The following is an 8,680-nucleotide window of genomic DNA, read 5'->3' as shown; positions in this document are numbered from 1 at the left end:
TTCTAGACTTCTTTCTCAACCCTTAGAATTTTCCACTAACAAATCTTAGGCCGACTGTATATTTTCTAGACTTCTTTCTCAACCCTTAGAATTTCCCACTAACACTCGCCCCCGAGGAGTTGCCAGCACCAGACCCGTCTCCACCAGGCCAACTCAAGAGATTAGTCACACTCTGCCACAAGATACACTTGAGCCATTTACTGATGATTCTATTCTTGAGTCTTTGTCTGCTCTGTAGAGTACGAAGGTTTAATAAGAGTCGGGAATCCTCTACTCAATCCAAAGTTAATGTTCATTGAGGTGTTAATGATGTAAATAACACCTTTTGAACCTACTCGGTGGATTCTACCCAAAGCCTATTTGGATGTTACACCAACGAAGTAGCCGTATGTGCCATACCCTCTCCGAGCACCAAGACCAGAATTAGAAGAGCTATTGCCTTTGGCTGGAGAGGGCATGTTATGGTCAAATGTGGCATGACATATAAAGCTAGCAAACCCACACTTGGCAGATCTATTGGAAATCAAAATTGTTACATTTATGAGCAGCTTTGCTTCCGCAGGTGGAGAAAAGCTAATCCAATCCACATAAGAGGGGGTTATACAGCCATTTTCACAAATGATGCCAACCCCAAACTAGAAGATTTAGGTATACAGCCGGATTAGAGGAAAGAGTACCTTACCATTCTAGAATATAGCCATCAATATATGTGTGCACCACCGACACAGAGTGGATCCTTTGTACATGCCACTGAAAAGAAGGAGGACACCATTAGAGTTTCAAGAGGCAAAGCAAAGAGATTCACATGTTTGCTACAACTTCCCTATATTCTTGCCAGCAACATTTACAGATATAGGAGAGCAAAGAAAGCAATTGCTGAATTGGATACATACATGGTGCCGCATTTCGAACCCGGCAATTGTAGCCAGTGTTTGATTCCTGAAACTAATCGTGGTCCTCATAGATCAACCCAAAGAAAGATATGCGGATATGGTATTGATCAGCTGAAATTTGACATGAATCAAGGACCTAGTGATAGAGACATGATGTTATATTATCATCGCCTAAGGTGTCTACCAGCATACATGCATGTCACATTCAAGGATATGGTTGAAATTGGGTTCTGGAGATCACACGCTGCATTAAGAAGAACCCTTAAAAAGCTTCAGTCACGCCGGAACTTTTATCATTCACGAGTTTGGGGACCAGGTCTTTAGAACTCGGTAATAGGTTCTGAGGATAGAACCTACACATCAGGTAGTAGGGGATGTTAATCCCATTTTGGATTAACAAATATGCTCCTCCACTTGAGGACATTAATAAGTGTCATGCAAAGGAACTATAAAAGTTGTACACTGTGAAATATTGGCCACCCAAGGCCTTAGTTAAGTAATCTATGGGCGCCCAAGTGTGAATAAGGGCCACTTGTATATAAGGCATTTTCTCATAAAATGAATAGACACAATCCCCCTTTGTGCTATGAGAGTTCTTGCTTTTGTCTTGAGAGAGAGCATTCTACCACATGTGCCTTCTCTATACTTGTATGTTGTATGCTTGTATGGAGGAGTGAGAGAGAGTGATTGCCTTGTGTGGTGGTGTGATCGACTCTACGGTGACAGCGTGGAGGTGGAGTTTTGAGGATTGGAGCTTCTCAAAAGTGAACTTGGAGACCTCAAGGGACACGAGCTCAAAGCATTGGTAAGTGCCCCACACAGTTGTGTTCTATTGCTCTTTCCAAAGGTGAATGCATTGAGTTCCTTCTTGGAGGTGTGGTAGCCCAAACATTAGGGAACTAAGCACTGTCCTTGAATCCATACCATCTCAAATGAAGCCACACATCATTTCAAAGCTGGTGCAAAAGTTTTCAGGAGATGGGGACCCTATCTAACACATAGAGGTCTTTGAGTCAACCTGCGAAACATGTGGGCCAGTGAGCAATGTAACTAGATACATGCTTTTTCTTTGACCCTAGAAAGGAAAGCCCACCAATGGTATCGAACCCTAAAGCCCAAGGATAAAGTCAATTTCACTCAGCTTAAGAATGTGTTCATACCGAGCTTCACATCAAAATTGTTATAGGTGGAGTCCTGTGGCACAGCTCCACAACATCAAGCAAAAAGACAATGAGTCCATGTGAGATTATGTTTCTTGGCTCAAACACTTGAACTCAAGATGTAAAATGAGAGAAAGGCTAACTGATGATCAATTATTGCCTTGCTTTCAGAGAGGAGTCTGAGATCATAAGATGCATGATTATTTGGTGTTAGCTCGACTGACCACTCTAGACACATGTTGTAAGCTGGCAATTGAATATGAGCATAACACGCTTGAGTTGCCACAACAACCAGAAGACGCCAAGGCAGATTCGGTAGTGGCAACATCACGTGTTTAGGCATCAGGACCGACGCGGGATCCAAGAAAAAGAAAGTTGGCAACATGACAATCGAGGAACTTAGTAATGCCACCTTGGAGATGTTAAAGGTCAGGGATGGGATAGAAGCATCAGGGAATGCCCATCTCTATCCCCAGAGAGAGTTGATTTGGTGCTCTATTTGTAGACAAAATCACACGAGCACTGAATGCCCTCAACTAAGACCAAGGCAATTACTTTATTGTGCTCATTTGTCAAAGACTAGGGAACCATGACACTGCCATGTGTAGATATCCGAGGATCCAACCTCTAGCACAACTACCAACACCCAGAGTGCCTCTAGTGTTACCAGCCCCTCTAATGCAAACCAATGTGGCTACGTGGGAGCCGAATACTTACCAAGGGGTATGTTGAATGTAGGACATGTCACCATTGCCGCACCACCTGTCCTACCACCACAGCCTCCACAAGCCAAGATCAACCACGTGTTGATCGAGGAAGCCTCTCTAATGCAAACCAATGTGGCTACGTGGGAGCCGAATACCTCCTACTTACCAAGGGGTATGTTTAGAATGCAGGACATGTCACCATTGCTGCCACCTGTCCTACCACCACAGCCTCCACAAGCCAAGATCAACCACGTGTTGATCGAGGAAGCCTTGGAAGAGGGAGAAATCATGTGCGAGGTAAAAGTCAATAACGACTACCACGAAGAGCCCATGGAGATCACACCGGAGTACTATGTCTTGCAAAACAAGTTGCCGGTACCAGTGTTTCAAACCATGGTACAATGGAAAGGAAAAGACATAAACTTAACTATGAGATGGGGACCCATACATTGTTTTCATTGTAATGGACCTCATCGAGTAGCGGAGTGTCCTCTAAAGTATGTGGCTAATGCTGGCTAAACCCAGCCAATAGACCAACGTCATGCCTACACTTTCATGTGTTAAGTGTGGTGTTGATCATTTGATCAAAGACTACCCATATCATGCCAATGGCCCTGCTTATACTTCTAACCACGCCGCCATCATGACTATAAGTGTATAGCCTTGAAACATCACGCCACTGAATGTATTGACACGCTCTTAAGCAAAACAAGTGGATAAAGGGAAAAATCCAAGAGGTGTGACAACCTCTAAGACCGGAAGAAGGAGAAGAGTGAAAAAGGTGGGCAAGGGTGATACCATGGTCATAATTCAGGATGGATCCGAGGAAGATACCATTGACATTGGATCCACCCAATCAAAGGAAGGAGATGACCAAGTGCCAAAACTAGATGAGCAACTGAAAGAGGAACCAACAACCCCCCAAAGGTGTTGGAGAATATCCAAATGCCAAAGAATAAATAAGGAAGCTGGAAGAAGCTAAGGCCTTTGTTGAGGATTGTCAACGCAATGAAGCTAAATTGAGGGCTAACAGGGCTAAGGATACAGTGTATCCACAAAATGAGCTATTTAAAGAAAGGAAGTTGGATGTGCCTACTCCAATACCAGTGGAGTTTGAACAGGGGACTCATAGTGACCTCATGGCAAGAATGTTTAAGGAGGTAAATCAAGATTTGTCGATCCATTCATTCCCTAGGGTTGAATATGCAACAAACACATGGAAGGAGTCCTCACTTGCCAGAGAACCTAGAAACATAGGCAATCTCGCAGCCATATTGTCCATAACTATCAAAATGCCGCTGGGACCATTGCTACATAACACGTCGGCATTATGGACAGATGTCAAGAACTAGGTAGAAGGAAGAATAAACCTAATGTCCAATATAGAAGAGATTCAATCACCTCTAGCAGAAAAGAACCTAGTGTGCCTGAGGTAGGGGAGCTCCCAGATTCATCAAAATACCTGTCAAATTTAGCCAGTATTATGAGAGTGATGACAAGAATGGCACAATCCCAATTCACCATAATGGGTACCAAGCACTTGCTATCCTGGATGGAGGTGCAGGTGTGAGCATGATCACCAAGAAATGCTGGGAGAGCTGGGGAAAACCAGAATTAGAAAGGACAGATCTGATCTCATCAAGATGGCGAATGGAACATCTTCAAAACCTTTAGGGCTATTGAAAAATATTTGGCTTTAGGTCTTTTTATTTCTTTACCATCATATTTTCACTTAGGTCCCCACAACCTCATCCATAAGATGGTCAAAATGCTTCCCCAACATTCTTGACATAAAACAATCTTTAAAAAATAGGTTTCACATACAAATACAGTTCCAAACAAAATTCCCATCTTTCCTCATCACTCCACATCCTTTCACATTATTCCTCATCTTTTCTCATCATTTCACATCCTTTCATATTATTCCTCATCATTTCTCATCTTTCCACATTTTTCTACATCAATCCATATCTCATCACATCATTCCCACATCAACTCACATCTAATCACATTATTTCCACATCAACTCACATCCAATCACATCAATTCACATCCAATCACATCATTCCCACATCAACTCACATCCAATCACATCATCCATATCAATTCACATCCATTCACATCATTTTACATTCATTCACATCATTTCACATCCATTCACATCATTTCACATCATACACATCCATTCACATCATTTCATATCATTTCACATCCAGACACATCCATTCACATCATTTCACATCTATTCACATCCATTCACATCATTTCACATCCATTCACGTCATTTCACATCCATTCACATCATTTCACATCATACACATCCATTCACATCATTTCACATCCAGACACATCCATTCACATCCATTCACATCATTTCACATCTATTCACATCCATTCACATCATTTCACATCCATTCACGTCATTTCACATCCATTCACATCTATTCACATCCATTCACATCCATTCACATCATTTCACATCCATTCACATCCATTCAATGATTCTATAAAATTTATGCATAACCTTCTTTATTTTTTTGACTATTGAATAATGTTCAAAACTCCTTTTTTAACATAAAATTTATTTTGCATAAATTCATTTGATTAAAATTACACTTTTAGCATAAAAATTATTATGTATAACTTCATTATCTAAGGCTATAAATTTTGCCATAACTTTCCCACATTTTCTATGAAATGATAATACTCAAAGTTCCTCTTTCAGAATAAAATTATTTATGTATAAACGTTCATTTTCTAATAAGAAAATTTTGCCATAACTTCCCCGCAATTTCTATGAAATGATAATACTCAAAGTTCCTCTTTTATAATAAAATTATTTATGTATAAACCTTCATTTTCTAATAAGAAAATTTTGCCATAACTTCTCTGTAATTTCTATGAATTGAGAATGGGTAAAATCACACTTTTAACCTAAGAATTAGTTTATGTATAAACCTAAGCTTAAACATAAACATTAATTCATCATAATCAAGAGAAGCATGGTTTTAAGAGAAAAACCACAAAATAAAATACTGCCCAAGCATGATGGAGGTTGGGAAGAAGAATAACATTAAAAAGAGAGCATAAACAACATTGTTTAGGCTTACCCTTGGTTTGCTTGATTCTTTACCTTGCAAAAATTGTGTAGCCCTCATGGAAGAGGCTTGGCCACCAAGGGGATAGGGTAATCTTCAAGAAAGAAGAGTTTTCGTGAAGCCCCAGGCTTCACAATGAAGAGGCAAGGTAGAGAGATAATAGAAATATACTAGACTAAAAATTACACTAGCATAAAGTTACTCCAATATGAAAATACAAAGGAATGGGGGTCTACTTATAGGTGAGGGAGGTCACTAACCAAGTCCAATTGGGTTCTATAGGTTTCCAGCTTCAGTTTGACCCAATTTGGACAAGATTTGGATCAGTTTGGCTCCCTTTTTGATTTAGTTTGCATCAGGAGAGAGCAGGGGATGAAATATCTTGATTTTTTTGAATTAAAAATATCAAGAAATGATGATAAAAAAGGTGCCTACCTCAAGTGGCTTTCCCTCCTTACTGAGGGGTCAAAAATGCATCATTTTACCAAAATATCTCATTTTTTTACTATTATACCTTAATTTTTAACTAATAAACCCTGTACTCATTCAACTCTTCATCTTATGTGAGCATTTACTCATTTTTGGGGTATTTTCTTTTATTCTTTGCATTTTTATCATCCCAACACTTGGATTAATCCTATTGGCCCTTTGGAACCTTATTTGGACCTTAATCCAAAAATTTCTAAAAATGTGGACCCTTAGGCTAAGGTCTCTTTTACACATATTTAATTAATTCCTAATGTACATTGGAAAGTTCATTTTGAACTTCTGTTTCAGGGGAATTAATTTTAGATATCAGGAGAATTTTTGTATCCAAAAATATCTCAATTTTGAATTACCTCTCTCTAGACATTTTCTCTCTAAGGCCAAAAAAGGGTAAAGTGCCGAACCATTTCAAAACCCACACCATTGATGAACGAAGAGTGGTCCAATTAATAGCAACCAAAAGAGAGAAGGAAAATGGCCAATCCACGTCCTACAATGATCCAGCGGCGGAAGTTAAAGAGTGGTCCAATTAACCGCAACCAAAAGAGAGAAGGAAAATGGCCAATCCACGTCCTACAATGATCCACCAGCGGAAGTTAAGGAGGTAGACATTGCAGAGCCATGGGAGGATACCAAACCTATCTACATTGCAAAAGACTTAACAACTGCTGAAGAAGAAGAGATCATTGCTCTCCTCAAAGAGTACGAGGATTGTTTTTCTTGGAAATACACAAAAATGAAGGGTATATCACCCGAGGTGGTTCAACACACTATCTTGATCATGGAAGGATCGAGACCGTCTAAGTAGAAACCGTATTAGATGAATCCAAAATATGTGGCGATTGTAAAGGAGAAAATTGATAAACTCAATTGTGGATTTCATCTATGAGACAGATTGGCTTTCACCAATCATGATTGTGCCAAATAAGAATGGAAAGCTAAGAGTCCGTGTTGATCTCAAAAAGGTCAATGCAAAATATGTGGCGATTGTAAAGGAGGAAATTGATAAACTCAGTTGTGGATTTCATCTCTATGAGATTGAGTACACAGATTGGCTTTCACCAATCATGATTGTGCCAAATAAGAATGGAAAGCTAAGAGTGTGTGTTGATCTCAAAAAGGTCAATGCAGCCACCCGAAAAGACCACTATCCATGGAACATGTGTTAGAATGAGTAGCAGGTGAGGAAGCCTACAGCTTCTTAGATGGGTTTTCAGGCAACAATCAGGTGTCCATAGCACCAAAAGACCAACACAAGACGGCCTTTAACATGATGTGGTGAACCTATGCTTATAAGGTTATGCCTTTTGGCCTCACCAATGCCCCAGCAACTTTCCAACGACTAATGTGCATGGCCTTCAAAGACTACTTGCAAAAGTGGCTGGCGGTATTCATCAATGATCTATGTGTACACTCACGCTGGACTGACCACTTTGCTTGCTTAAGGAAGGTGTTTGAGAGATGTTGATTATATCGTATATACTTAAACCCTTTAAAGTGTCAATTCTAGGTCAAGCATGATGTAATCTTAGGGCATATTGTGTCCAAGAATGGTATTTCCATTGACGAGAGCAAAGTGAAGTTGATCTTGGAATTACCCCCACCAACAAACTACAAGGGCGTACAGCAGTTTATGGGACACATTGGGTACTATCGACGATTCATCATATTCTATGCTGAAATTGCCAAGCCATTGTATAGACTACTCATCATCTTCGAATGGACTGAGGAATATCAAAATGCATATGATAAGTTGAAGAAAGCACTGGCTAGTGTACCAATTTTGAGACCACCCAATTGGAATCTTGTATTTCATGTGGGCATCGATGCATCAAATTTTACTATAGGATGCGTATTGGCACAACCTGGGGAATTTAAATTGGATTACCCAATTTGCTTTGCCAGTCGTCAAAACTGAATAATGTAGAGATAAACTACACCACAATTGAGCATGAAGGGTTGGCCATGGTTTATGCTGTAAAGAAATATCGACATTACTTGTTGGCCAACAAGTTTGTATTCTTTGTTGATCACTAGGACTTATTATATCTAGTGAATAAGCCTTGCACCACGGGGAAGATCACACGCTGGTTGCTTTTACTCTTGGAATTTGACTTTATGGTCACCACAGGTAAGGAAAGGAACACATGTTTTGACATACCATATGTCTAGAATTCTAAATGCTTAAAAATTCTCAATCCGAACTAAAGCGGTTACAGCACATACCCACAAGCTCCCAAGTACAACATTGGTTCCCGTGGTGGTAATAAAAGGAAGGTGGATGACAAGGGGTACCTAGCTCCAAGAAAGTGGGTACAAGGTAAAGGAGTATGCTT

Source organism: Cibotium barometz, chromosome 53 (genome assembly GCF_041138505.1).
Source record: "Cibotium barometz isolate CiBa-2024 chromosome 53, ASM4113850v1, whole genome shotgun sequence".
Taxonomy (NCBI): domain Eukaryota; kingdom Viridiplantae; phylum Streptophyta; class Polypodiopsida; order Cyatheales; family Cibotiaceae; genus Cibotium; species Cibotium barometz.
Note: the sequence above shows the minus strand (reverse complement) of the source record.